Raw genomic sequence first — 10,094 nt, forward strand, 5'->3', positions numbered from 1 at the left:
ATTTATTGGAGTCCGTGCTAGAGCAATCTCTTCAACCTCGTCGTTTCTCTAACTTCAGCCATCGTGCGGCGGGCGAGGTGGGGGTTTGCCGATAGTCAGTTTCTTTAACTGCGGTCCCACTTGTAAGGCCAACTCCAACGCACGACCCCAAACGGACCTCCGTTTTGCACGAACTCCAACGATAATTTTGACTAGAATAGCAAGACCAAAGAAAACAGGAACCACAAGAATACATTTTACTACTCCTGTAAGTTGGATTAGTGCCTTCTCGATGCATTCATTGTTGGTCTACGGAGGCTCGATCTTGCATGCCTCTTTCTTCTTCGAGTGTAAAGAAGTAGACGTTGCTTTCTCGCATCTAGTCTCATGTCTAGCCTCTATTCTAGTAGTAGTATCAACAAGTGCACTAATCTCATCTCTAGCCTCTGTGCTAGCTAAAAGTGATGGAACATCTACTAATTGCGCTCTATCAATATATGGATGTACTCTTCTTCTCAATACAAAAACTTGCATCCATTCTACTCCCTCCATTGCACAATACATGCCTTCTATATGTATCTAGACATGTTTTAGTATATAGGTACATCCATTTTTGGACAAATGGAAGTCAAGTATTTTGGAACGGAGGGAGTACACAATAAAATTTTTAAGTTAGCACAACTAGTCTAATCCAAGAGCACAAGAGAAGATTTGGTCGGGTTCTTCCTCCTTTTGCCGACACGTGGGACATCCAGGTCGTGTCATGAAAGAAAATAGAGTGGTAGTTGAAGCCACGAGATGTGCATCTTGGGTTAAACTGTAAATAGAATCTTACTACTCTTGAGTAACTCCAAAAGCGTCCACCGAAGATCTTTATTGGATTTGTTTTTCATCACCAGCACGTCGAGGTGAAAGATGTGCAGGTTCAGTGGGTCCTCTTGCGTTTTCACTGACATGTGGGGCCCCATGTGAGCAAACAGACGATGGGCTCCGCGCGTCCGCTGGCTGGCTTAGAAGAGAGATAGAGGAGGGTTGGCACGAATTGCAGGAAATTTGTTCTACGTACCTCGATATAGGCTCGATATAGTGGGGTGGCATGGGCCATAACTAGCATTCATGTCTAGCAGTATGGCACACGCCACCCACACAAGTCCCATCCGACACCAATTTTCTTGGAGTCCTTGCTACAACCATCCCTTCTCCCTCCTGTTTTCTCAGCCGTCACGCGGTGGGCGGGGTGGGGATTTGCCGATAGTCGGTTTGCTCAACTGTGGTCCCACTTGTAAGTGAAAATGCAACACCGCATGCATTCCCGCTTGAGCGGCGTGCCGGACCAACCGTGTGGGGGTGCGACGCGAACACGGCAGGCTTTTCCTTTTGAACTCGTAACTTGTAAAATTTGGTTCTGCTCCATGGCGCGACCGATAGATAGAAAATAACGATTTTTCCTAGAGTAATGAGAAGTTTGGTTCTGGCGCCGTTCATGCATGGAGTACGTACGAATATTATGAAGTTGATGCGAAAGGTAAGATAATTACTATAGTATCATATACTAGTACATGGATTTGACGGAAAGATAAAAATAAATACGGATCCAACAACGACATCCTCGCGCCCTAGTGCGCCGGGTCACCAACCGACGTGTGAAGAGAAGCGGCATTGGCAGCGAGCTCAACGTGCTTCTAAACAATGTCGTCCAAGGTTGCCCTGCGGTCAAAGAAGCCCAGCGTCCTATCGTCCTCTTCTTGCATGTAGTAGTCCTTCTGGAAGATTTGCGCGTAGACGTGGGTGATTATGTCGATGGTGTCTTGCTGCGCCAGGCGCTGCGCGGCGAGCGCGACCGCTAGGTGGACATTCTCCGGCGCGACGACGGGCAGTCGCAGGGCCACCAGTGCGTTGAAGAGATTGTCACCATAGTGACCGTTGAGGGTGGCGGGCATCGCAGAGCCTGGGCGCATCAGCTAGAGGCTTACGTCTAAGTCGTCCGCAAGCTTCTTGACGACGGTGAACTTGTCGAGGAAACCGACAAGGACCTCGTCGAACAAGGAGACGAAGCTGTCATCCAAGCGGCCCCTCGCCCAGGCGGCCTCAAGCAATACTACCTGGAGACGTTCCTCAGTGTTGGGCCGCAGGCCGACGTCGTGGACCATCTGGCCCAGCCAGCTGATGCTCGCGCTCATCGCCTCCATGCATCTAGCTTAGCTTCTAGTCAACTGATCTTGCGATTCGAGTGATCACTCTTGCCCTTGGTTAGCGTGCGTAGGTGCGTAGGATTTCGTACCACTCCTCGGCCCTCTACTGCACCTGCCTTTGGCTGTATGATAGGTGGGCCAGCCACCCCCTGGGCCCACGTGTCATTCACCCAAAGGCAGTTGCCGTAAGTCAATGAAGTTGTGCCCCCCTCTATGCCGGTGCAGTATAGTCATCTCACCGGACCTCTAGTTGGGGCCAAACAAGAGAAGTTTGATGCTTACTGGTTTATAGGTCCCCTTTGCATTTTGCGCCAAGTTTTGACCTTTGATTTAACTAATAAAATGTCAATGCATGTAAACAAAAATGTTGTGTAAGTCACCTTACAAAAACCAAGTAATCCTAAAATACTTAGGCATGGTGCATTAACTCCCTCCTTGTTTCTTATTTCGTGACATATCAACCAATGAGAGATGTGGGCCGTGCATGCTTTCAATGACTTGAGACTACCAAACATGACATGCAGTGTTTACTTCATTGCATGTAATCCTATTAGTACTCTAGTTAGCAAAAAAACATTAAGTTCTCTCGCCGATAGGAATAAAATACCATGTATTTATTTACAGAGGGAGTAGTACATTTTTTGTGACATGCATTACTAGATATTGCTAGTCAAATACTAAAATCCAGATGGATGTGGTAGTACTCCTAAATACAGATGGTGGTGCTACTAGTACTAGTAGTAGTACTACCAATGTAGTAGTAGGAGTACTAGCACTGTACTACCCGTTGGTCAAATTATTACGTGTTGCTCCTCACAGTGAAGTGACAAGACCCTGTGCCGGAGATGACACCTGAATATAGGCGCCGTGTTTGGCATACCATAGTTAGCCTCACCGTCTGCAGTCACTATCATCATGGCTGTAGAGCTAGCCTGCTTACAACTAGCCCTATTTGACATAATTTCCTGTGCGTAGATGCCCGTGGATTGCACGGAACACCAAGATTGGGAGTGGACGGCTCCGGTAGTGGCCATCGCGCCAGATTTTTCCACGGCCTTCTAGATGTGGTGGGGAGGAGATAAGGCTGATTGTGAGAGACAAGGAGTTGTTTGTAAATAGGGAACAAGTGCGTGCATCTTTTTGCAAAAGTGGAGAAGCTTGGTTTGTATGCGTCAGATCTAGATCCGACGGCTATTGGTGAAAGATGGGAGGCACAACATCATGACCAACTCAGGACCTATTTGATTCGCAGGATTTTGAAAACGTAGGAATAGGACACGACAATATTACAAGTTTCAAACTGATATTACAAATGTTAGGAGTAATGCTGCACCTACGAAGAGGGAATTACTAGGAAGTTTACGTAAGAACTTTCGTTACTTTAGGTGGATGCAGCATTATCGTACAGACTAAAATCCACCGCCCTGACAAGTCACTAATGGGCAAATAAGTTTTCGAGTCTCTGGCCACATGATGTTTCAAAAACAAATTTAGCTTCTGCGGAGACTTTGTCATTTAGGCTGAGACGCTTGCGGTGATCAGCACGCCATTCATTGTTGCACCGGAGAACGCCAAACCTCATTCCCTTGAGCACACTTGCCTCCAGAATAAAGAACCTGGCCAATTTAATCTCAGATGTGCTACCTCGGTAGTCGATCAAATCAATTTCTGTAAGATGGAGATCAAGGCATTCGATGAGATTGTTAAAGTGTAGCACATTTTTCACTTTCGGGTCTTTTTTTATCTGCAAAAGAAGAGAACATATTAGAGCAACCGGCTGCATAAGATTGCCGTGTCATCAAGAGGTACCAATATCATTCGCTCATACGATAGGGTTGGCTGGCTAGTGATATTTTTTCACACTTTCTCTCTCTCTATCTATCTCTCTCTCTTTCTGTTTCCACTCATTTAACTAGGAGCACGTGAAAAGCTTGGGAATTTGTTTCCTTCCACTATGTGGCCGATGCCATATTTCACAAAAGTATGCCACATAATACGCATCGATGTCAAATCAAAAGATTTTGGCACCGCTCTCACGATGTGAGAGAGTTGGCACCGCTGTGCACACAGACCCACATGTATAAACAAATCAATCAAACCAACTACATCATCCTCTCACTCTCCCAAACAAGTGTTTTTATTGCCTCAGTCCTCTCTCTCTCCCACACAGTGTTTTTTCATTGCGTGAGTTAATTTGACACCGGAGCAAAGTAGGTGATCCAGATTGGGGCACCAGGTGAGCAATGGAGGGGCATCGATGCCAAATGCATCACAAGTGAATTTGGCACATGTTTTGGCCTACATAGCCCACTTTTGTACTCCCTCCGTCCCAAAATTCTTGTCTTAAATTTGTCTAAATACGGATGTATCTAGTTACACTTTAGTGTTAGATACATACGTATCTAAACAAATGTAAGACAAGAATTTTGGGACGGAGGGAATACTACCTCGTATTTAGTATAAATTTTGACCATAGATTTACCTAAGAAAATGCCAATGCATGTCACTAAAAATTACACCATTTGAAATTATGTTCAAATACGAATCCAACGATATAGTTCTTAGTGACATGCATTAACATTTTGTCAGTTAAATCTATGGTCAAATTTTGATACTACAAAATTGGAAGAGTAAACCAGGATGGAGGTAGTACTTGCTCTTAGGGTAACCATAGAGTTACTGGAGTAGTCTAAGTTACTTTGCACTATGACTAGCCTAGGCTACTATAGTAGTACAACATAGAAACGATGCAGGTGATCACGTGAGAAAAAATACGAAAAACATTTCTTTTGGTGCAGTGCATAGATGTAGTTTTGAACACTACACTTGTCAACGTAATTTGGGAAAATTATGAAAAAATTGAGCTACGTTGTGATTACCGTTTACTTATAGGAAAGAAGTTTCACCCCAATCAGTAGCTTCTCCGTGCACGGAAAGCATGTAAGGAATCCAACAACTTGATCCAGATTGGGGCTGATAGATTTTAGTGCTAAGATCTTCACTTTGCGCATGGACTGGGTCAAGCTTGTGGGAATCATTTTCTGGAAGACGGTCGTAAATACATCAAGAAGAAATTTAAAAATGTGAATTTCAAGAAGACAGAGAAGAAGATGAGTGATGTACCTGAACGATTATGAGTACAATAAAGAGTTCGGAGAATTTGGCAGACGTGTACACCAACGCTGTCAATTTCGGCGCGTCACTGACCCTGATTTTTCTTGGAGCTTCTAGATCCGATACAAACAATCTCTCAAGGAAAGGCGCATTATCAATGACCATAACGTGGAACATCTGGAGTGATCTCTTCCCAATTGATGTCTTGTTGCGGGGCCAGCAAGACACATAAATCCATCAGAGATTCGTCTAGGCGATGTGGAGGCTAATGAACCCGTGGATCTGCTCAAGACGAAGTTACTTGAGCGCAGTACAACTGCGGACCAGGTGCTCCATTGCCTTCTTCGAGATGACAACATCGAAGAGGTCGAGCTGCTTGAGTTGAGGGAGAAGAAGGGCGGGCCCGACAATAATCTGGGGAGGCGGAGCGCGGATGGCGGTAGAGAGCGACATCGTCCAGCTTCAAAGTTGAGCTCCTCGAGATGATCTAGGGCGGGGGATAAGAACCACTCGTCGAACTTGGGTTGGACCTTGCAGTTGGTACTGAACATGCGGATGTCAAGGCGTCTGGCTGGCCTAGGGTGTGATGAAAGGATCTTGGAGACTGCGTCCATGCGTTTGCAATTCCCGTCGCAGAGGCAGCTGTCGACGGTGAGGTTGAGGGGGACGCAGCGCCAGAGGGGGCGCCACCGCCGGGAGAGAAGGGCGGTCCGCACGGCAGATTTTGTGGGGAGGAAGCCGATGATGACGAGAAGCATGTCGTCGGGGAGGCTGCTGATGAAGTCCAGGCTCGCCAGATGCGGTTTTCGCTCGAGCTGGCTCCGCTTGTTGGCTGCCTTGCCGTCCATCTCAACCGGCGGTGACGCCAGTGTACACATGCTGGTGTATGTTGTCAGCTGGGTGTGCGCGAGTGCGTCCTTCTGTGCATACCACCGCGCAGTGGTGAATTGTGCGCGAGAGCGTCCTTCGCGCACAAGAAGTTTGTCCTCAATGCGCCTTCAATTTACTAGCATGCGGGGTACTACCCCGAGTAGTTTCAACTTTGTTTACTTCACCGCGTGTGAGATGGGCCTCTAGTTTACTCATTTTCACCCACTACCACATGGGCCAGCACACAGAGATACAGAACACGAGATGACAAGGCAGCATGTGGATTGGTTGACCGGTCAACTAAACAATATATGGAGCTATACGCTGACACAGTAAGCGTATAATCCGTTGGTATAGAGAGTTCGAGTGAGAGGGGAGGCCCGTGAGACATAGCAGAGAGAGAGAGAAAGAGCTACTCCCTCCGTTCGATAATGTAGTTCCAACATTTTTTTAAGTCGAACTTTTGAAACTTTGACCATGTTTATAAAGAAATTACTTATATCTACAATACCAAAGATAAATGATAGTATGAAGTAAGTACATGTTGTGATGAATCTAATGATCGTTCCAGATGTAAATGTTTTTCTCCACATATACCTGGTCAAAATTTTCTGAGGTTTGACTTTTCAAAACATCCATATGCTTATGGACGTGATAGAGTCCCTAACTAGAGAGAGAGAGAGAGTGAAAAAGTCTGTGTGCATGTGCGAAAGAGACATGGACAACACACGATAAAAGTAGAGAAAATGCGTGCGTGTCTTATGCAAACATATCACACATGCATCTTCGACAACGTAGGCAAGGTGAGGAGATAGTGTGTGGTTGTTTGGAACCGAGAGAGCAAGACCCCTAGCACGTGGCCAAGAGGGGTCTGACAAACAAGGGAGAGAGGTCGAGAGAGACGTATGGAGAAAATGCAGACATGGGGAGGAGAGAGTGTATGTTTGTCATAGAGAGATCCCCTGGAGATCATGATGGGACTACATGGGTGGGAGATCGAGTGACAAGGTGTGTGCGCGATAGAAGATGCCCCGAGAGATATCGAGATAGACGTATGGATGGAAGGAGACAATACGTGTGTTCCTGATGGCTAGTAAGAGATAACTATACTTAGGAGGGGGGAGTGCTTGCGCCTATGATGGAGTGAGGGATTATGGTACTTAGGGGGGTGCGTGTCACATGGAGAGAGAACAAGGGTAGAGAGTGTTGGATGGGTCTATATGTATAGCGCGAGCGAGACATGTGTATGTGTGAACTGGGGAGATATAAGGCCAGTTTGGCTTGCGTCCTGAGCATCTTTTGCCTGGCCTGGGGTTGTGGATGGATTTCATGCACGCTTGTTTGGTTGCTACCCTGTGAAAAAGAAAGCCTGCCTGGCCTGGGTTCCCTTGCACTTTAATTAGCCTGGCTGAACTCCAGACACTGCAAGTAGCCTGGCCCAGGCGACCGGTTTTGAACGCCTGGTCGTGCCTGGTCGTGTGGCCACGAGGCTAACAGCAACATGGATGGATATTAGCATTAAATCATTGATGCATGGATTGATTGATGGGACGTTGATGCTTTGCCTGGCTCAGGCATGAACCAAACGCTTCAGCACCACACAAGCCTGGCCAGGCAGAAATATTTTACATCTCACGTCCACACCAGGCAGTACCGGCCATCAAGGCATGAGGGTCAGGTCATGAACCAAACTGACCAATAAAGTTTGAGAGAGATTGAGGAGCCCCAATAAGGCTGAGTGGTGCGTCAGATAGCTGAGAGGGGGAAAGAGATATTCCATCCGCTCGATAATGCGGTGCATGTAATTTTTTTAGAAGTCAAACTTTGGAAACTTTGATCAGGTTTACGCAAATGTTATTTATATCTACAATACCAAAGATACATCATATAAAACTACATCTCATGGTGAATCTAATGGTATATGTTTTCCATACTAGATGTAATTCTTTTTCTCCACGTACATGGTCAAACTTTGTGATGTTTGACTTTTCAATAAATCTATATGCTATGGACCGAGGAGAGTGCCCCGGTCGAGACAGATCAAGTGCATGTGAAGGAGAATGAGTAAGTGTGCAAAAAGAGTATGTGTGTGAAAGAAAAAGTGACAACAAACGATAAATTAGAGAGAGTGTGTGTTTTTTCGTTTCTTATGCGAACATATCACGCATGCATCTCCGAGATGGAAAAGCGAGGCTAGGAGATACACAAAGATAGCTAGTGTGTGATTGTTTGCAACGGAGAGAGACACCCCTGTAGCACATGTCCAATAGAGGTCTGGCCAACAAGGAACAACGGTCAAGAGGGACACATGGATGGCATGGACGCATGGGGAGGGAGAGAGGGTGTGTTTGTGATAGAGAGACCCCATTGAGATCGTGAGGGTACTATATGGGTGGGAGATCGAGGGAGTGCGTGCGTGATAGAAAGATGCCCTGAGGGAAATCGAGATAGACCATGCACATGTTTGTGATGGAGACTGAGATTAGCTAGTCATATACATACATGGGGGACTGCGTGTGCCTACAATTGAGTGAGAGACCATCATACTTGGCTAGCTGGGCATGAGATTGTGTGTGTGCGCATGTGAGATGGAGAGAGAACGAGGGGGGGAGATAGAGTTTTAGATGGTCCTATCGAGTGCGAGTGAGATATGCATGTGTATGTGTGACCCAGGTGGATGGAGAGTTTGAGAGGGGGGAAGAGCTCCGAGATGACATAGTGGTGCGAGAGAGAGTTACGGGCAAAGAGCCAAGGAATTTGTGTGCATACGATGAGTGCACCCAAGATATCTAGCTTGGACTAGCTAGAGTATCATACATAGTGTGCGAGAGAGACCTATAGATGGTGTATATATGCATGCGAACTAGAAAGACCCCCCCCACACACACAAAGAGAGAGAGAGAGATGGAGAGAAAGGGAGAGGGACCAAGGTTTTTGTGTCGAATGCGTGCGACAGAATTGAAGATTGTCAGAGAGAGAGAGAACAGGAGTCCGAGAGAGGGGGAGGTCGCGTTTTATGCATCGAAGACTGATATAAACCATGTTTCGATATAAACTTGCATTCAAATATTTAAATTGGAGAACATGTTGTGTGCAATCCACACATGAACGGATATATGCGTATATCAAACAAGTTCATTAATTTGACTTTCAACATGTTCATGGAGTACTATAATATTGTACAACATGCTACTCGATTGAGGTGTTCAATTTTGGATTTAGTTCACTATTTTGACCTACTGAACGAGCTATTTCATTGAATCGAGATATTTCATTTTGGGTTTGATTCGCGTTTTTGAGTGGGTCAACTATTTGTCATATAGTAAATTGCTAGTAACGAGCATGTAAAAACACTTTACCCCCGAGCATCATCTCTCCATCTAAAAAAGAAGTGGCAAGCTAATATTTCAAATTTTGATCTGAATCGACTTGGCAAGGTAGACATGGATGCTCGTTCTCCCAAAATTTGAACGAACCGTTAAACATCCTCTCTGCTTGGTGGAATTCGCCCGAGCAAATAAATGGGAGACGCGAAATTACCGTCCTATGTGGGACACGCATCAATTGGCCAGTTGTACATAGAGGGTAGGTTCGTAACTTCAACCAAGCGTGCCTTCTCCTCAGCCAAAATGACATGTGCCGAATAATTCATAAACCATGGTCAGCAAAACACGCTCTCCTCGCCCGAAATAGCTCGCGCCCACTATTTCAAAACACGCTCTCCTCGCCCGGAATCTCTCGTGCCCACTATAGTTCAAAACACGCCCGCCTCGCCCGAAATCGCTCCCGCCCACTATTTGGGGAGAAGCAAAGTTACTCTACTATCCCCGACCCTCAGTACACAGACCCAAGCTGAGAAGCCTATAGGCAAGGGTAGAACTGTAACTCCCCCTCACATTTCAGACAAATGCGTCCGTAAGACATGGTTCCACTCCCCTC

The sequence above is a fragment of the Triticum dicoccoides genome, chromosome 7A, assembly GCF_002162155.2.
Source record: "Triticum dicoccoides isolate Atlit2015 ecotype Zavitan chromosome 7A, WEW_v2.0, whole genome shotgun sequence".
Taxonomy (NCBI): domain Eukaryota; kingdom Viridiplantae; phylum Streptophyta; class Magnoliopsida; order Poales; family Poaceae; genus Triticum; species Triticum dicoccoides.